Here is a 21,692-nt window from a genome sequence, read left to right as displayed (position 1 = left end):
ACAACCTGAGCTTGAGAGCTTAGTCTTGCCCCTTTAACAAATTTTCAATATGATTTTCGACAGGTCACTTCGTTCTCTGGATTTCAACTTCCTATACAAATTTCCAATTATTTATCTAAGAAGTTATTTCTTAAGTACTTGAGATTTACAACTCCTCGTTTTCTTTTTTTATTGGATTTAAATCGATCAATTAGTCAATATTTTAACTGATCGGTAGGAGTAATGAGAGACCAACGGATGAGAAATCTGGTGGTATGAATGCTTGTCCTCTATTTTCTGGTAATTGGCTGAATAATTTGGAAGATATTTTCTAATCACTGCAGGCCAAATATTGGCAATTTTTTTTCTATAAAGACTACATAGTAAATAGTTGTTTTGCAAGCCTGAGAGGCAAAATTGAAGATAATATAAGATTCTTACATAGCTGTTTAAAAATGTAACCATTTGAAAATGTAAAAGCCCTTCTTAGGTTGTACAAAAAGGAGAAATGAGCTGGATTTAGCCTCAGGGCTCTAACTTTCCAATCCCTGTTCATGGCAATGACTTGTACCAACTACAAAATGGAAGCTCTAGACTAGATCATGTGACCCCAGAGGAGTTCATGGATGATACTTAGGGTAATCCACCAAACCCCTGACACTGTATACAAAAATCTGAGTGTTTGTAAATATGTGCTTTTTTAATGGGAAAAAATTTCCCCAGTATTCATTCGATTTTCAAAGTGCTCTAAAACCCAATTAAGATTAAGGACCAGGGAGTTCCCGTCGTGGCGCAGTGGTTAACGAATCTGACTAGGAACCATGAGGTTGCGGGTTCGGTCCCTGCCCTTGCTCAGTGGGTTAACGACCCGGCGTTGCCATGAGCTGTGGTGTAGGTTGCAGACGCGGCTCGGATCCCACGTTGCTGTGGCTCTGGTGTAGGCCGGTGGCTACAGCTCCAATTCGACCCCTAGCCTGGGAACCTCCATATGCTGCGGGAGCGGCCCAAGAAATAGCTAAAAAGACAAAAAAAAAAAAAAAAAGATTAAGGACCACAGGACTGGCTGACTTCTAAAAATGCTTTCCAAATCTAAAATTCAGGGAAATGCTTACTGGATGTCTGTCTAAGCCACTATGCTAGGACTGTAAGAGATGTTAGCATATTATAACAAAAATAACACGTCAAAAATACTTTAAAGAAGATTTAAATATGCACAAATCAGTGACATCCTTCAAGGTAATAATCTTGAGAAAGATTCTGTAATGGTCAAACATTTCTGAAAATATTAATTTGTGAAGTGTCTTCAAATCTATTATGAGTCAAAATATTCATAAAAAAATTCTTACTGTACCATCTTGTTTTTGATGACAATGGCATTATTCATGACAATCATAATAAAACACAATCTAAACAGGGGGTCTTTCCCAAAAATATGATTTCCTGAAGGAACTATTCTTTTTTCATCTTTGTATTCGGAACAGTGTTTGTCACATACTGAGTACTCAACATCCCTAGAATAACTATATGAATAAATAAATGAATGATGAATTAAAAAGATAAAGACAGTATCATAGAGATTATGTGCATTAGATACTGAAGACGTAGAACCCCAAATGCTCTAAAAACAGTAGTTGCTAAGTCCAAAGATTGCCTTACTTTTCAACTTTGGATGTTAACTGGAATTTCAAAATACTTGGTCAGCTAAAGGTTGCAGTTCTTGGAGATTAAGCAATTTTTTTTAAAAGAGTGAACTTTGTTGAATTTAATTCACATGTTAAAGATTTCCTAGTAACCTATCCTCTCGGATGGGGGGACTAGAGAGTGAAGTTTTGCTAATGAGTAACAACATGCTCAGCATCTGAGCGCTTCCTGCTCTGAGACCAGGAAGGAGTTTGTACCAGCTGGAGCATGACACAACAATGGAAGGTTTTTCTGGGCAATAAAAAAGTCAGATCTAATAGAATTCAGGATATCACTCTGCTCCCTGACAGGGGAATGCAGTCTGACCTCCAAAGCCTGGTCAATGGATGATGCCAAAATCTGAGCACCAGGCACAGGGGAGTGCCCACAGCTACACCGGGGGCGGAGCGGGGTGGGGATGACTTGGGATATAAACATACCTCTCTTCTCTCTCTAGGAAGAATTTCATTTTCTGAAAGAGAAATTCAGCCTACAATAGATGGTTTATGGTTCATTCACTTCTTTAGGGAAATTAAAATCTTGACTTAAAAAAATTTAAGAAATGTTCATGAAAAGCCTACACAGCTTTGTATAATCTGGTGCCATGCCTGAAACATCCTTATTCCAAAAAGTGCATCCTACCTCCTCCCCTCCCTTCACTTTCCCTCCACTTAAGAATCTGTGAGGGAAATAGCAACTTACTTTTCACTTTGGGATGTAATTATTCAGTGCACCTGTATAGTATTGGTGCTTTAAGTGGCTCCATTTATTCAACTGTTTAGAGGTTATGCTGAGGTCATATCCCCAGATCTCCTTAGGGATGGAGATTAGCCCCAGATTGAGTCCAAAAGCCAAAAGATTCCTACATGGAATCTCAACTATATAACTCGTTTCTGTGCTTGGTCCAAGGTCTCTTTTAAGTGATGACAGGAAGTTCAGTCCCCTCCCAAGGACTTCTTCTGAGACCTGGATTACGCATTCTACAAATCCAAGGCAACCAATGACGCTCACTCTGACTGCTGCCCTGAGATCTGCCTGTAGATCACCTCTGTACCCCTCTGGTGCATTTGGACAAGGTCCCTCCAGTTTCCTGTCAAACACAACTAACTTGAATCTGTGACAAAGTTTTTGGGTCCGACTTTTTCTTAAAGGACCAGATATTCAATATTTTACGTTGTGTGGGCCATACTGTCAATCTCTGTTGCAACTCCTTAGCTCTCTGATTGGAATATGAAAACAGCCAGAGGTGATACATAAATGAATAGGCATTGCTGTGATCAGATAAAAACTTGACTAAAACGTCCCATGAGCTGTAGCTTGCTGGATCATGAACTATATCAGAGGCTTGATAACAGCTTAAGAAATTACAATGTCCTAGAGAGAAATGAAAACTCAAAGAAGTTAGAGATGACCTGCTGGAGGCATTTGTGCTTTACGCCTGGAGGTTCCCAGCAATCTCTCTCATTAGCCCTGGTTTGAGGCCATGCTGCTAGGGCCTACTTATTATCCTGGGCAGAGGACTTCTCTCCTCCTTATCTTTACATCCACAAATTCAGTGTCTTCCTTCCTACAGTAATTACCGTTAAAGGATGTCAAAAATAAGTTCATATACAATCACCTCTGAAGAGCAAGGCTTCATTGAAGGGAAATGTGGTCCTTCTAGGTCTGAAGCATCTTCGACACTCATAGTGGCACAACCTTCCATTTGTACTGCTAAAAGGCTCATCAAAATTGTGCTTTCTTGACTAAAGTGAGAGTCTGCCCTAAAGACAAACTCTTTTCCTATTTCTTCTTAATATTTTTATTTACCATGTTAACCCTTTTTAAGTGTACAGTTCACTGGCATTAAATACATTCACGATATCATGCAACTATCACCATTATCCATGTCCACATCTTCCTCATCATCCCAAACTGAAACTCTGTACCTCTTCAACAACAATTCCCCATTCCTTCCTACTCCCCCATCCCGGAACTGCCATTTTATTTTATGTATCTTTGAATTTGACTATTCTAAGTTATTCACATAAATGGAACCGTAATAGTGTTCTTTTGTGAAAAAACACAAATTCTTGCTTGTATTCTTAGAATCACATGAAAAAATAAATTGCCTGTCTATTCTGGTGTTCAACTATCTCTGGTTTAGAAACATAGGGGTTGAAGCTGAGAACACCTGACTGTGTACCTTTCATAAATTATATTCCACTATTCTCCAATCTATTTCCTCTGTATCAACTATTAGGACATCTCATCTTTCCCCAAATGCACATTGCACGTTATTGGCTTTGGAATATTATGATCCACGCCTTTAATGTCACCATATTACAAGGGTTTTAGGAGTTCTGTGTCATGAATTGGGGGCAAAGCAATATATTTATTTATTATTTCACAGCAGGTACAATGGGACTCATGTACTTCATCGTAGACTGCATAAGATTATTTTAGTACAGGTCATTTCCTAAATTGTAATCTCTTTGCAAAGTCATGACCATATCTAGCACAGACTGTATTCTGTGCAGTGGCTTAATTTAGGAAAATTTTAGGGATTTAAACATGAGATTATTCAAGAATTAAGAAAAAAATTATCACATTTATCAGTTCTCCCCCTATTTTATTCCCCTCTCCCCAACTCTCTCTCTGTCCATACGCCATTAAATATAATCCATCTTACAAACATCTCTTCCAAGAACAAAATTGTTGAACTGGGCTATTTCAGATCTCTTCCCATGAAGAAAATTTGACATAAAACTTTAGTTTCTTTTAGTTGAGTTTTCAGAAAAAAATTAATAGTAAATATGGATTTTTATACCTACTTCACTCTTTATAATATTATAGATAGAAAGACACACAGAAATATTTAAAGATGTTTATTACTGCTGCTTTCTAGAAGAAAATAATATGGTTGGAAAGACACAATTTATCCATGTGAAAAAATACAAACATCGTTAAGTCATTATGAGAATGTGTATTTGTCAAATGCTTTGAGGCTAATGAGGAGGTAAGTATATTAACCTTATTTTACTCAATTTTTTTCAGAAAATTTAATTATAAGAACTTGAAAGTTTAATCCTGAATTTTCTTTATGGGAAAAGATCTGAAACAGACCAATTCTAAGTTTTTTGGGTTTTTTTTGTTTTTTTTTTTTTTGCTTTTTAGGGCCACACCTACAGCATATGGAAGTCCCCTGGCTAGGGGATGAGTCAGAACTACCACTGCTGGCCTACACCAGAGCCACAGGAACGCAGGATCCAACCTGCATCTGTGAACTACACCACAGCTCATGGCAATGCCAGATCCTTAACCCACTGAGTAAGGCCAGGGAATCAAACCCACAACCTCATGGTTCCTAGTCGGATTCGTTTCCGCTGCACCACAATGAGAACTCCCTCTAAGATTTTTCTATTGGCAAAGATACTTAACAGAAAAAAAAATGGTTAGATAATCTTTATCAGATTACATAAAAGGAAAAATAAGAATTACAAATTATTAATCAAATGACTGGAAGGGTAACTAGTGTTCTAGACCAGGTCTCTTAATATCATCAAGGCTTATTAGAAAAAAATTCAGAGTTTTTTATCAAGAATGCTTAGTGCTTTACAAAACATGGAGACTATTTTTCCTTTATATTGCAAATGATGAAATCAAGGCTTAAGGTCACTTGAATACTCTTGCAGATCAGGAGAGGCAACATTTGTTGGTGGTGTGGTAAAAAAATAGATCGTAAATAGTTTCAGTTTATACAGTCTCTATCATGACGACCTAACTGCCACTGTAATGGGAAAGCAGTCATAGATATATGTGAACAGGTGCATGTGACTGTATTCTAATAAAGCTTTACTTATAAAATCATTTGGCAGGTGGGATTTGGCCCTTGGGCTGTGGTTTGGAAACCCAAGCTCTAGATTTTTTTTTTTTTTTTTTTTTGGTCTTTTGTCTTTTTTGTTGTTGTTATTGTTGCTATTTCTTGGGCCGCTCCCGCGGCATATGGAGGTTCCCAGGCTAGGGGTTGAATTGGAGCTGTAGCCACCGGCCTACGCCAGAGCCACAGCAACGCGGGATCCAAGCCGCGTCTGCAACCTACACCACAGCTCAGAGCAACGCCGGATCGTTAACCCACTGAGCAAGGGCAGGGACCGAACCCGCAACCTCATGGTTCCTAGTCGGATTCGTTAACCACTGCGCCACGACGGGAACTCCCAAGCTCTAGATTTTAAGTAGCCAGAAATCTCAAATCAATTTTGATTTTTAAAAATGTATTTTACATTTTGAATAATAAGTACACATAAATCATTCTCTTTATTCGCTTTTTTTTTTTTTTTTGCTTTTTCGGGCCTCACCCTCAGCATATGGAGGCTCCCAGGCTAGGGGTCGAATCAGAGCTGTAGCCACCTGCCTTCGCCACAGCCACAGCAATGCAGAATCTGAGCCATGTCTGCAACCCACACCACAGCTCTTGGCAACGCCAGATCCTTCACCCACTGAGCAAGGCCAGGGATGGAACTTGCGTCATCATGGATGCAAGTCAGATTCATTTCCTCTGACCCATGACGGGAACACTAAGGCAATATTCTTTTTTATAGGAGAGTCCAACCTATGTTCTGCCCCCTTCCAAAGAGCTTAATTTAAAACCCACCTGCCCCAGGAAATCTATGTATAACCCAGGCTGGGTGCTTCATTCTTCCAAGCCAACCAGGATTTGTCCCCTCAGCTTAGACTATAAGGCACATGTGGACTCCAATAATGTGTGAAAATGTGTCATTGTGACAAGACATTGTTCCTAAGAGTTGCAGTTGAAAACTTAGGGAAAATAAATCTTACAATTCACTGTAATTTAGCAAGTTAAAAATAAGTCCTCCAACTGTTCTAAATGGAATATAGCAAAAAGAGAATGTATTAATATTTTTCCTCAATTTCCTTCAGTTTCTTATATAATACTTTGTGACATAATATGATTACATATTATCATACAATAAATAACAATTAAGAAAATGGTAGCCTATACAGTTTTCTCTATGTTTTCTCTATGTTTGAATGGGTTGCCTCCACATAATATTATGGTTACATATTATCATACAATAAATAACAATTAAGAAAATGGTAGCCTATACAGTTTTCTCTATGTTTGAATGGGTTGCCTCCAGAGGAATGGAGGGGAGTCTTGCTTCATGACCCAAGGGGAGAGTTTTGATAAACACCATCATCTCAGCTCAACTTTGCTTCCACTTTATTTCACCCCTACCTAGAGTTGCCAAATTTAAAATACAAAAATATAGGACTCTCAGTTACATCTGAATTTTAGATAAATAGTAAATAAATTGTTTTTAGTATTGGTATGTGCCAAATAGTGCATGGGATGTTTATACAAAAGTAATTATTTGTTGTTTATTTGGATTTCAAATCTGAATATTCTGTATTTTATCCGTCAACTCTACACACAAATCCTTAAGGTTCAGCTTTCACATAGTGCATGTACTGGTTTAACAGAATTCGATTCAATTTCCTGTTCAGCTGCATATGAGCCCTTAGGCAACCTACTTAACCTGGAGGTAATAATTCATATTGCAGAGAGGTGTCATAGGAATTGCAAGTAGAGAATGCAAATAAATTGCCTGGGTTAGGCAGGCACTGCTAGTAGGCAGCTGCTCAAAAAAACATTGGCCAAATATTTATTTCCCTTTTTTTCTTTCAACTTCTTTCAAATTTCCATCCAATCTTGCTGGAAAGAATTAGGTGCTGCTCCCTTTTCCCTCACCATAGGTTGTGCCTATTTCATACAGCATTTATTAAAAATGAGTTAAGGCTTGATGACAATATAGTTCCCTTCTTTCCTTCCTTCCTGCTTTCCCTCCTTGTGTTCTTTTCTTTTAGGTTAATTTAACTTGCTTTTTCTTCACTTCATTCTTCCCCTTTACTAGTTTGGAAGATACACATTCTAGTTTTACTCTTTTAGCACGATAAAAGAATCATGAACTTCTGTTAAGAACCCCAAAGTTAAACGATGTCTTTCTTTCTTTCCAAACAATACACAAACCTTCTAACACATTGACAGAGAACTACATCCTAGGTTATATGATGTTATTACACAGTATTTCAGTATTGTCTTGTATTGTAATCCAGTAAATTAGATATCCTTATTAATATCATTTTATATGAAATCTGGTTGGAGTTACCCATATATTTAGTTTCTTTGACTAATATTTTCCCCTTGTATCTTAGGACTTTCCTTCTTGTATAACTTTCCTTCTTCCTTAAGTATATCCTGTGTATGTTCCTTTCATAAGAATAAATGTGTACTACTCTCTTTCAATTTTTGTTTGTATGAAAGATCTTTTTATTGCCTTTATTCTTGAGGGATAATTTTGCTGGGTACACTTTGTAGATTGATGGTTATTTTCACCACTGTTTAAGATAATATCTTACTGTATTCTGACCTCCACAGATGCTTTTAAGAACCCACCTCTCTCTGTAAAAGCTTTTCTTTTTAGTTGATCCATCTTCTCTAATAGGCTGCTTTTAGCATCAGCATCTCTTTTTCCTTAGAATTCTGAAGTTTCATTATGCTGTGTCTATGTATGGATTTCTTTTTATTCACACTGCTTAAAATTTTTTGACCTTACTGAATCTGACAATCAATGTTCTTCATCAATTCTGGAAACTTCTCAAACTTTATGTTTCAGAAAGTTGACTTGAATTTTCTTTATCTATCATGTATTCTGGAACAAATTTAACCTCCATGTCACTGCTCTTTTGTGCTAAGAAAGGTGTATAGTATGTTTGCTCTTATTATTTTTCTTTCTGAGCTGCATTGAGCAATTTTTCATATCTATTACATAGTTCACCAATTTTTATATTCTTTGTTGAATACGTCCTTTGAGATTCTGGTTCTACTGGCATATTTTTCATTTTCAAAAGTAAAATTTGGTTATTTTTCAAACTGCCTGATCAATTTTTAAATTCATTTACTTTTAATATATTCTTTCATTTCTTTACATATTTACATTTGCATTGGAATTTGTGTGAGTTGAGTACCATCGGCTGGATACCCTGGGGCATTCTGAAAACTGCTTATACTGGCCTTTCCTCAATGTGTTGGGAAAACACTGAGGGGAGAGATAGAGAAAGTTCTCTAACTTGATTATACGTGATTTGAAATGACAATAAGATGAAGGTCTGACATAAAATAAACCAAAGCCTGAGGCTGGGAATTCAATTTGAAATTGAGACAGTGGTTTTCATCCTTGGATGCTCATTGGAAATATTTGACAAGTATTGAAAAATATGGATACCCAGGCACCTTTGTAGACATGGGAGCCATGCCTCAGTGCTTTTCAAAAGCTTCCCAGGTGGAGTTCCCTTCGTGGCTCAGGAGTTAGCGAACCTGACTAGCATCCATGAGGATGCAGGTTTGATCCCTGACCTCGCTCAGTGAGTTAAGGATCCAGCATTACTGTGAGCTGTGGTGTAGGTCGCAGACACGGCTCAGATCCTGCATTGCTGTGGCTCTGGCATAGGCCAGTGGCTCTGGCATAGGCCAGTGGCTCCAATTCAACCCCTAGCCTGGGAACCTCCATATGCCACGGGTGTGGGCCTAAAGACAAAAGACAAAACACACACTCACACACACACACAAAAGCTTCCCAGGTGATTCTACCATGCAGCTGGCATTGGTATATCAACTAGAGTATTACAGGGAAAAACAAAAACAAAGACAAAACGCCAGATGTTCCAAACAGGGAGGAATTTAATGTAGAGGATCAGAGATTGTGATATCATTGGAAAGGCTGCAAAAATAAAGATTAGGGGCAGCTTCTGACTTTTGTCCTGGGAATCAAGAGGTACAGGAATCTCAGAAAACCACCACTGAAGCCTATAGCTATGTATGATCCAAGGAGGATGATTTAGAGGAAGACAGAGACACTCCATTAGAAGGGCTTGTCTGCTCCCTCCCAAGCCCTCAGGCCTCAATGCTGTTGACAGAGGAAAACTCATGGTCTCTCTTCAGTTTCACCTTCAGATTGCCAGGGGGTACTTATCACTGGAGGTATCTAATAACAAACCCTCTGGCCAGGGAGTTTTGGGGATGCAGAGAAGGGGTAAAATTGTGCAAATCTGTCAATACCTTGTCACTGGTCCAGGATAGGTAAACCTCCAAAATTCAGAGCTCAGAGGGACTCAGGTCTATCAGTAACTCTGAAGATCAAAATATTTGTAAAAGGTCTAAGAAGGCCTGAGGTTAAAACTCTTCCAGTGGAGAGAACTTTTCCCAATCCCCCAAGTTTCTGTAAATACCAAGAAGTAGAAATACCTTTTATTCCCCTATAGTGCCTTTAACTTTCCTGGCAGTGCTAAAGAATTCACAAATGAATGGCAAAAAACTCTGTAAGGAGAATCTTAGTCACATGAGTCCAAAGCTGTACTTTGCAGAGACTAAGCTGAATCTGGTATTCAAAAGGAGAGGTTTAATGATGGGCACCATGAAAATCTCACTGTAAAAAGGGAAAATGTACCTTATACCAAAGCTCATGTTCTTTGTTTTTCATTCCATTGCCTCTTTATAAGCAAGTCACAGTATGAATTTTTTAAGAGTATTTTCTTTCTTTTTTCTTTACTTTGAATGCAAATCTTATTGACCACAGACTCTTGCAAAGAGACTAGGCATGGATGAAAGAAAATAAGAGAGGGCCCATCCCTTGTTGGTGGTTCTTGTTTTATCTCTTTCTGAGAGTGACTTCCCACCTAGTGTGTCCCTACTTCTCTGTCACGGCTGTAGCCTCTTCCTCTTTCTCTCTTATGTTTCCCCAACCTTCTTCTCTTCTTCTTCCCTTTACCTCCTTCCTGTTAAAGTGTCTGGTAGTGGAGTTGGGCAGAGATGTGGTCAGATCTGTGTGGGATGGGGTAACCTCAGACACTGCACCCAGGGGGAATATATCGCCCTAGAGGCAGATACCTTGCACTCTGAACCTGCCAGACCTTCTCCTGTCATAATATTGAACATCTACTGCTTGCCAAGATGGTCCTAAATGTAGCAGTCAGAATCATATTTAGTACCTTAGTATAGCACTTTTACCAAAATGTTCACAACAGCATTACAAAGCAGATAATCCTATTATTCCTGTTTTATACTCGAGAAATCTGTAGGCTTAGAGAGACTGAATATCTTGCCCAATTTCAAACAGCTAATATTCAGATCAAGTAATGAGCATCCCCCTGTGTTCTGAGTTTTCCTGATTACAACATATTTATGCCTCCGGTTTTGCTATTATAATTTGAGAAGAACATCGGCCAACTAGAATGTCCATAATCTGGTCATATGAGGAAGATACTGGAAGCTATCCTGTCTTATCACAAATCATCATAAATGAGGCACATTTATGCAGTGTAACCTCTATACCAAGTCCTATGATGTGTTTTAAGTCAACTATCTGCATGTAAGTAAAACATTTAGTGCAACAATTTTATGAAATAGATGACATTATTATCATCTAATGAAAGACAAAGAAATTGAAGTATGGGAAGATTGATTAAGTTTCCCAAGATGGTCCAGCTAATAAATAATAAATGCAGAAGTCAAGTGCCAAAGCGTACCTGAATAAGAAAAGATGGCAAGGTACAGAAGTTGAGAGGAAAGAGATAAGATAGGAATATTCAGTTGATGAACAAATATCTTCTAAACAGAAAAACATTTACATTGCAAAATGCCAAGAACAGAAGTATGACGATGGTGGGATTGTTAGAGGAAGACAGACTTCCTGTACAATATAATAAAGAAATTCCCATCAATTATTTTTGTCTTAACAACACCATAGACTGTATTATAAAATAAAAGTGTGAATTCTATGAAGCTAAGAGTGTTTGTCTGGATATGAAAGACATGTTCTAAGTTGAAAAGAACACTGGAGTGTGTATGACCTCTTAGACAGTATGTGACCTCTAAGATGCTTTGGATCTAGAAGTTAATTCATTTAAACCATCACAGCAGCCCAGCATATTTAAGGATATCATTTTATAAGTGGCCATATTGAAGCACGATGAGGAAAAATGGCCCAACCTAGATGAAGAACTAATTTAGTCACTGAATTGAGTTCTGAATCTAGTCTTCAATTTTGTCAGCATTTTTCAAAAGTTTTCTCCTGACAAATTACTTGGCAAAAAAACCTGGTCAAAAGCAGTCTGTGTTCCAGTTATGTAGGGAGTTGTTGTTCTTCCTGAATTTATTTTTGTGCTAAAAATCACATTTCTTCCTCCATGGTTTAATGGAAGTTCTAACAGGGTGGTGACAAAAGGAGGTGTCATTTGCAGGGAGTAGTGAAAGCTAAAACTACTCTTGTAAGACCTGGGAAAATGAGTAATAATGACATGTCTGAGAGGAACGCTGTACTTGCACGAAAGGTAGGCGTTCTGCTTGGGAAAAGGCAGATTACTTCAGGAAACTGACAAGGGGGAACAGGGAGGCATGGGCAGGGACTGTCCCCAGGTAAACAGTCCTTTCCTTATATAACCATTGGCTTCATTAGCAAGAGGGTTTGAGCAGCAATAAGATGTCACCACCCAAAGACCTTGCTTAAAGTACAAATTCAAATAAGCAGTAATAATGGCTACTTTTTTTTTTTTTTTTTTTTTTTTTTTTTGTCTTTTTGCCTTTTCTAGGGCCACTCCTGTGGCATATGGAGGTTCCCAGGCCAGGGGTCTTATAGGAGCTGTAGCCCTGGCTTACGCCAGAGCCAGAGCAACTCAGGATCCAAGCCGCGTCTGCGACCTACACCACAGCTCACAGCAACGCCAGAACCTTAAACCACTGAGAAAGGCCAGGGATCAAACTGCAACCTCATGGTTCCTAGTCAGATTTGTTAACCACTTCACCACGACGGGAACTCCAATGGCTACTATTTTTATAACAGTTCATTGATTATGATGCATGTCCAGGTATGGGATCGCACCCACCTCTTCTCAACATATTACATACAAAGAAAACTGTGAACTTAAAGGCTTATAAAGATTCTTGTATACATTGTGTCTCATTTATCTTCCAAGTGACCTTGAGATCAAGGTGTTATTAAATTATATTCTTCACTCAGCCAAGGAAAACTACATATAGTTACACAAGCCATAGCCCCTATTCTGAGTATATCCAAGGCTGTTGTTTGTCATCAAAGTCATTATCATCAGGCAATTAAGAAATACAGGGCAACTGTGCATGATGAAGGAAATATTAGAAAAATTAATAGTTTAAAAATATTTTTATAATAATGAAAGTGTATTCTTATTTCTCAAGAGGATTTGGAAAACACTGGAGAAGTATGCAGAAAGAAATCTAAATCATTCACGTCCAACTGTCCAAAGCGCCTAGTTTTAAATATTCGATAAATTTACTTTCAATAAATACATATATTCAGATAATACAGTAAAGAACATAATGTATAAACACTTTTCTTTATTACAGGAATTACCTATTTATTTTATATTTCTTTATAAGCATTATTTTAGTGGCACAGTGGGTCATATGGGTACAGCATAATTAACTTATTGTTAACGAATCTCCTTACATCTAGTGTGTACATCTTGTGCACACTATTGGGTATTGCCCTTAGTAATTCCTAAAAGAGAGATTCCTGCCTCAGAGAGCATGATTGCTATTCATGACATTGCCATACTGCCAAACTGATTTCTAGAAATGTGATTCCAATTTCAACTCTAATGAGCAGTGTCACCTTATCTTTTCCATCATTGAAGACTGTCAAAGTGTTTCACTTCACTAGATGAAAAAGATCATTGTTTTGACCTTTTCTTATTTGAAAACCTTTGATGGCAAAATCACTTTACCTTGTCAATACAACTCACTAAAGGCATGGATAAAAGAAATACCTGTAAAGGACAGTCTTTTTTTTTTTTTTTTTTTTTTTTTGTATTTGATAGAAGCTTTTTTAATGGCTACGACCTAAGTCCATATACAAAATTAAGTGAACTAGACGTTTCCTGCAAAGGGTAAAGTTGAGACAATGGGCATAGTAAGTACTTAAATGTGCAGGAGGCTTGGGTATTGAGTCCAAGAGCGGGCAGCAGAGTAGCAGGGACTAAGGTGTGTCTGTTTGTGAGCTGGCCCCTCTTCCTTCCACCAGGAGTGATTTTTTTTTTTTTTTAATTGAGTGAACAGTCATTGAATGCCTGTTGTGTCCCCAGCACGCCTGAATGAAGTTTTCTCTCAGTGTTTGTTTCACAGCATGGGTTCTCTGTTCACAAAGCCCTCTTTGCAGAAGGATGGCTTCTTAGAAGAGAAACAGAGTACCTGGTGATCTGGGGGGCGTACCACTGGCAATGTTTCCTTTGGAGGCATTGAATTTTATCATATTCATTCTTCATAATAGCAAATGGAAGTATATCTATCTTTCACCATTGTTTATATTTTTTTAGAAAATGTTTTGTCTCCTTATTCTTTTCTTTTTAAATTACTAATTAAAAATGTCATTATGGAAAATTTGAAATACACATCCCAGCACGTGACAGTGAACCCCATGTATCCATTACCCAGCTATGCTCAGCTATAGCAACGCAGTTCACAGCAGCTCTAGTCTGATTCATTCCACCTCTCCCAACCCCAATAACTGGGTCATTTTTAAGAAAATCTCAGAAGTAATACCTTATCCACAAATATTTTGATATGCATCTTTAAAAGATAAAAGAACTCTGTGTAAAAAAAAAAAAAAAAAAAAAAAGCCGTGACTATAATACTATTATCTTACCCCCAAATAATTCTTTTTTTCTTTTTCCAAATAGTTCTCAATAATATCAAACAGCTAGTTACTGTTCAAATTTTCCTGACTTTCTTTTTTTTTTTTTTTTTTCAGTTGGTTTCTTGAGTTTGGTTCCAAACAAGACCTGTATATGCTTCTGTTGATTTGTTTATTATCTCTTTTAAAATCTAGAATTCTCTCCTCTCCCTCTCTTTTCTGCAGCAGGCAGTTCTGGTTCCTTGCAGTGGGAAATTGTATTGAAAGCAAAGTCTGGGTGCCAGGGATGCTTATTGTTATTGACGTGGTCTTTTTTTTTTTTTTTTTTTTTTTCCTGGAGAGAGCTAGGAAGTAAGTAACAGGAAAGTATTTTTGCTCTGTTTACACAATTTTAATTTCTATTTACTTATGTATTTAACAGGATTTTTTTTTAACTCCTGAATTTCAGAACTCCTTACCTGTTTAGTCAAATATTCAGTGTGTTTACTGTAACTGATGGTGTTCTAGGTTCTTTGGGGTGAAAATGGGGAAGGCTCACCACATGATCTAGCTCTCAAGATTTTCCTTTATACTCGGCAACACTTGTGAATCAAAATGAAAAAAAAAATCAGGGGGAGACACTGAAATTATGTGTAGTAAAATAATAGAATGAGAGAGCTTCGAGGGGCTACTGAGATATTCCAAGCTGACCTCTTCATTTCGTAGACAGGTACACCAAAGACAGGTGACTTGCTCAAAGTATCTAAATCAAATTTAGTCAAATTTAGTTCCAAAAAACATCAGTAGAAACTGCTAAAACAATGCTGAGCTTCACCCCAGAGATTCTGACTCAGTCAGTCTGGCTGGGGACCTGGTGATATCAATGCCGCCAATGTACTGAGTAACCAGGAGTGGTACCCAGCTGTTTCCTGAGAAGCAACCAGTGTGAGCATCTTCTTGGCTACAGCCCTGTTGAAGTACAGAGGAACACGTTTTGAACCACGTGGGAACAGATGCTGGAAAAATCAAGTCATGGGGTCCAGAGCAGGTAAATTGTAGGTTGGCTGGATCACTACCCACCTAGTGTGATTTATGAAGGAAACTGGGCTGCCTGCCCCAATCTATTTGGTGTTCTCCAAATTTTCACCACAGATTAATTCCTTTAAGTTAATTCCTCCTTTTAAAAATCAGGTCCTTAAAAAAAAATCTACCTCTGCTGGAAGTATTTTTTTTTAGCTTTAAAAACAGTTCATTTGTCATCTTTAAATCATTAAGTATTTATTTATATTTATTGAGGTACAGTTGATTATATTAGTTTCAGGTGTACAACAATATTATATTAGTTTCAGGTTATGACATAGAGATTCAACATTTTTAGTTATTTAATGTTATATAAAATATTGGCTACATTCCCTGTGTTGTGCAATATATCCTTGTAGTTCATTTATTTTATACATAGTAGTTAGTACCTTTTTTTTTTTGTCTTTTTGCCATTTCTTGGGCTGCTCCCGTGGCATATGGAGGTTCCCAGGATAGGGGTCGAATTGGAGCTAACCACCAGCCTACACCAGAGCCACAGCAACGTGAGATCCGAGCCATGTCTGCAACCTACACCACAGCTCACAGCAACGCCAGATCTTTAACCCACTGAATGAGGCCAAGGATCGAACCCACAACCTCATGGTTCCTACTCGGATTTGTTAACCACTGAGCCACGACGGGAACTCCAGTAGTTTGTACCTTTTAATACCCTGTCCCTATAAGCCCTCCTTCCCTCTCTCCACCGGTAACCACCAGTTTGTTCTCTTTGTCTGTGAGTATGTTTCTTTTTGCTTCATGCACTAGTTCACTTTAGTTTTAGATTCCACATATAAGTGATAACACATAGTAACTGTCTTTGTTTCACTTATTTCACTAAACATAATATCCTGCAGGTTCATTCAAGTTGTTGCAAATGGCAAAAGTTCATTCTTTTCTTTTTGTCCATTGCTTCCTTTGGTGTGTATATTCCAGGAAGGGAGAAGAGCCCAAGGATTCACACTGGTGGTTAAGGGACTCAGAGTATTCACATGTGTATGCGTGGAGGCTGAGTGAGACTGGTACTAAAAAGTGCAGGAAAAAAAAAAAACCCAAAGACAAAAAGGGTAATATGGTGATCGATCTGCCTACATAATATGGCTTTTGTTTGGACTACAGAAACCAGACTGCCATTCATTCCTCACACAATCTTTCCCTGGTCCCTGGATAGCATATCAAGTTATTCATCAAAGCCTATTAAAAAAAAAAAAAGATAAACCTGATACCTGAAAGATGGCAGAGTGATTGCCCTTCTGGTGGCAATGCATGAGGGACTTGATTTAAAAACAACAACAACAACATAAAAAAACACCTGTTAAGGACATTGTATTCAGTTGGTTCCTACCAGCCAAAATGCTATGTAGGAAGTTATCCCAAGACTCAATAGCTTAAAGAGCAAGTGTCTATCTTCAAGTGTACTGGCTGAGTGTGGGTCAGCCAGTTTGGTCCAGGCTGAGCTGGTTGGCTCTGCAAATCTTGGGTGGTCTTGCTTCTACTTCCTGTGTCTGCTGATTGAGGCTGGGCTCTACTGGTTGGTTTAGCTCCACTCTTTGTCTTTCCTTTTCCTCGGGGACCAGGACTAACCCAGCATGGTCTTGTCAGGGTAATGGCAGAGGTTCAGGGAATGTGAAGAAAGTGAAGGTCTAAGCACAAAACTCTCACACTGTCACACTGTCATTCTATCTTAGTCTTCTGAACAAAGCAAGTTATTTGGCCAAACACAAAGTCAAGGGGGCTGGAAATACATTCTGCCTCTGCAGTGGGAGGGTCTGCAAAGTCACACGTCAGAGGGTTTGCAGATAGGGAAGGGTGAAGAATTGGGCAAATAATGCCCTGTCACAAATATAGACAGTATGATACCAATCAAGTTGAATAATATTACATATAAGAACATTCAGATAAAATACCATTAGATTCTGATGCTGAGGTATAACACTTTTTTATGGATAAACTTAAAAAAAAATAGCTAGTGGGTCCTAGGCATATCTGTTAGGTCTTGTTTAGATTTCTCCTTTTTTGCTGCCTAGATTCTTCTAACTCTTTTTCTGTCTTCCACATGGTTACATTTGTTTGCATTGAGCCTTATTACTTAATGAAAGTTTCCCAGACTCTATCTGGAATTGTTTCATCACTTTAAATATATGTCATCTTCAATATATGCTGCATTGTTGCTAAAGAATCTCCAATTCACTGTGCAGAATACCCATTCATTATATATTTATGTGATTGAAACCGTATTTCTCTATTTTACGATTTTGTATAATTTTGGCTACTATTTATTAAGGAGTTCTTAATGCAAGCCTCTATACCAGACCCTATATATCTTTTTGTTGTTTCACATAACAATATTATTAGTATAATCTCCATTATATAAATAAGAGAACTGAACCCAAGAAGATTAAATAAGTTACTTAAAATCAAATTGATACTAGTGAAACTGACAGCATTAAAGGCCTGAACCTAGCCAGAACACAGATTGGGACTTGAACCCACATGCCGGGACTCGAACCCGGCCTAAGCCCAAATTGGGACTTGAACCCAAGGTTTTAAATTAGAATCACCCACCCTGTGTCTGGACTCACTGAGGTTCAGGTTCTTCATGTCTCTGCACAGAAGGAATTCAGCGAGAGACAAAGTGATAGGCAAGAAATAGATTTATTATGAAAGGACTTTTGTGAGAGAGGCAAGTGGGCAGGCACGGAGGCTCTGCCCAGAGTATCCTATGGGCTACAGTTTTTATCATCCAAGGGGAGTAGGGTTGGAAAAGCCTGTCTCTTCCTTTCTGGGAGTAGTAGCTCCTCCTTAGTATCGGCTAAGGTGTGTATTCAAATCCGCAGAAGGGTGGTCCTCAAACTCTTGCCCTTGGTCGGAACATGAATGCAGGCCTCCTCCCATCCCCCGCCCAATGACCTGAGGCAATTCTCAAGGCTCCACTAATGAAGCAAACCTGCCTTGTTCTGATGGCTTTTTTGAGCAATTTATTTACTTACAAAGATCTCCCAATGTCCCCTAAGTTTCCCTCTTTAAATATGGTCCTTTATCAGGACTTCTACAACTACCTGTGTCTACTCCATCCCCATCACTAATATTAGAATTCAAATACGGTCCTTTTTGGCTACAAGGTCAATAGCTTTTCTACTATTTGCACGTCTTTTGTTTCATCTTCCTTGTCTCTCCTGGACCTGGGTTTCTAGATTTTCCTCTGAGATACAGTGAACCAAAGGTTTTATGCCAGGTAATTTGGTGGCAAATGCTGGTGGTATTCTTTTTTACTCTCTTGAGAGCCTGTAGATTTGGCAGGGCATGTATTATTCTTATCTTCTATAAACCTGAGGGAGTAATATTTTCAAGTGAAGAGATGTACGCAGCCAATAAGTAGCAGAGCTAGGACCTAGGCTCAGGCTATGTTTCTTATATATCATTTAAATTGCTACACTATATCATGGTGATTAAAAGAGTGATGGTCTACAGTTTTGCTAGTGGAACTGGCAATGTAGCTTGACTTCAAAGGGCTGTATTTTCCTATAAGGCCCTAAAAGTTTTCAGTAATAGTAACAGACTGGCTGTTCTCACATTGCAACAAAATAAAAGGTAAGCTGGTAGAAGATAATTACTGTGCAGGCTTATAGTTTCCTAGATTCTAGAGTGTTACATTTATAACAGAATTTTTTTAATAACTTGGAACTCTTGGTAACTAATTGTTAGTTACACAGCTTCTTAGGCAATTCAAGTTAAAGATCAAAAAAGAAGCAAGTTTGAATTCATCCAAATAACCTTGAATGAAACAAAATTGAAGTTTTTTTCCTTTATATTACCCTTATTTTCCGATGACTACTGTTTATTGTAAAGGTCTAGCCCAAGAAATCAAGAGTTTATTTTTCTTTATGTTTTAACCTGCCATTTATGGAGCAAGCCCTGTTACACCATGGTTTGTTAGTATGGTGTGTGGAAACAGGATGTAAACTATTATGTTCTTTGCAATGGCTTCCCATGAACATGTGTCTCAAGCACTAGGAGTCTCAAAAAAAAAAAAAATCATTGAGTCTTAGTTTGGGTTAGTTGTACCCTTGTGAAAACTGGAAGATGAAGTTTCATTCCTGAGTATTATCTATCTTTATTTTGAATTCTTCAGAACATGCTATTATAAGAATTTGGGGTTGCTGATATATTTCAGGGTATTTTTATTTTTGTTTCTGTTTTTTAAAAAAAGACCTTTAGATGTGGAAAGAAAGATGGAGAAACTATTGAGATTTAAGGAGTGGCTGCTGAGTGTCCAGCCCCATGCTGAGTACTTTACAGAATAATCTCATTATTGGTCCCACATTACAGATGAGGAAATAACATTTTTATGAATGCAAACTTGATAAAACTCTAATTTAACTTTTTAAATTATCAGATTTTAATGATTAAAATTTTGAAAAGAGGTTTTGTTTCCTGTTTTTTTCCCTATTAGGATATTCTTTTCTTTCCTTTTCTTTTTTTTCTTTTGCTTTTTATGGCCGCACCCGCGGCATATGGAGGTTCCCAGGCTAGGGGTCAAATCGGAGCTGCAGCTGCCAGCCTACGCCACAGCCACAGCAACACCAGATCCAAGCCACGTCTGCGACCTACACCACAGCTCACAGCAATGCTGGAACCTTAACCTAATGAGTGAGGCCAGGGATCTAACCAGCATCCTCCTCATGGATACTAGTCAGGTCCTTAACCCACTGAACCACAAGGGGATCTCCCTAGAACATATTTCATATACCAGATACCTAAATGTCTATTCCCAAGCTACCACTTAATCAGCATCATGAGCCTAATATATGTCTTCTGCTATGGCAGTGAAATGACTGCAGCACTTCTAAGTCTCAAACATACTCACTCCACTTTGTAAAACAAGAGAATCTGCCTTTGCTCAGCATTCCCAGAAAGAGTCCTGAAATTCTTTCTTATTGGACTATCTGAGGTCATATGTCCATCTTAGATCAATAAATATGATTAGGCAGAAGATGGGGGGTAAAATGTACTGCTCAGTGTACCATAGGCCAAGTTTAGAATTCCGTCATTGAAGTTGAGACATGGAGTCAAGTTCTCCAGAATAACAGAGATACTGAAATGGAAATGATGGGCTTTGAGGAAGGTATAAACAGAGTCTGAGGAGACAGGCAAACACAACTGTCCACAGATTATTCATTCTTTCAATGAGCCATGTAGACAGCAGTCTTACTAAGAACTGGGGGGCGGTGGGGGGATGAAAAGAATTAGACATAGTTCCTGAACTGGTTGTCTATATTTTATTACAGAGAGGGAGGAACTAAATTAATAAGTATAATAAAACTTTGAAATGATGTGAAATAAAAGTGGTACAACTAACTACTGGGAAAGATTCCTCTTCTTTGGAATTCCTTTGGAGAGGAATAATGGAAAATTCTTGAAGGAAGTGAAAAATGACTTAGAACATATAGGACTAGTTCAAAACTTTTTTTTTCAGTCATGTGTAATATGTTGCTGAGAAAAATTGGGACACAGGAAAAAAATAAGTTTTGTTAGGGAATAGGATGGACAGAGGTTAGAAGTAATATCCAGGGCTTTCATAGAAAATGTAGCACCCTAAAGTACAAAAATTACCCTATTTCACCGTTTTATTTGGGATCTGTTTTTTTCAATAAGGATGGTCAAAAAAGTTAGCGTGTGATCAAAAAGTATCATTTTTTGTTGGCTGAAAGTGGTAACTTCTGTATTCTTTACAGAGTTTGTTCTCTTGCTTAGGTATCCCTGCACTGCAAAGCATGTTTTCCTTTCAGTTTACATAATTCTCTTCTTAAGTTCTATTTCTGAATGAAGTTTCAACTTTATTACTTCTACCTCATTTGTCATAAAAGAGGACATAATGTTGTTGAACTTTCAGCTAGGTTTTCAGCTCAAACTCTTTGTTTTCCCTTATGGACTGGAAATGGATTCCTACAGGACCAAGGGTGTTGTGAGCACTTTTTGGGCCCAGCTCTAATAAGAAGCCCAGCAAGACATGTGGAAGGTTCTCCAGGCAAACAACCTCAATTTTCCATGTTGGATATTATCAAAAGGGAGCAAGGCCATACGCCTTTCCTTCTTGGCCAGTCTTGGAACTTGAAGGTCCAAGTCCTTTTTGAGTGTTCTATCTTAATGCCCTTCAGGGCTGAGGATAATTTTGTGGCCAGAATCCAGAGAAGCTACTGATATTGGTATACGGCAGTTTTCGGAGTCTGAAGGGTGAACCAGAAGCTCAGA

At 38.1% G+C, this 21,692-nt stretch overlaps 1 protein-coding gene across 1 annotated transcript in view; it reads left to right on the top strand.

The window, feature by feature from the left end:
* GPR141 (G protein-coupled receptor 141) overlaps positions 1-21,692 on the top strand; it is a 52,390-nt gene that overhangs the window by 1,177 nt on the left and 29,521 nt on the right. The gene's annotated exons all lie outside the window — the stretch shown is intronic.

This window comes from Sus scrofa, chromosome 18 (genome assembly GCF_054392235.1).
Source record: "Sus scrofa isolate SSC_HxYL_T2T_F1_AM1 chromosome 18, Sscrofa_HxYL_maternal_Yorkshire_Landrace_v2.0, whole genome shotgun sequence".
Taxonomy (NCBI): Eukaryota; Metazoa; Chordata; class Mammalia; order Artiodactyla; family Suidae; genus Sus; species Sus scrofa.
This window is presented reverse-complemented; position numbering and strand designations above follow the sequence as displayed.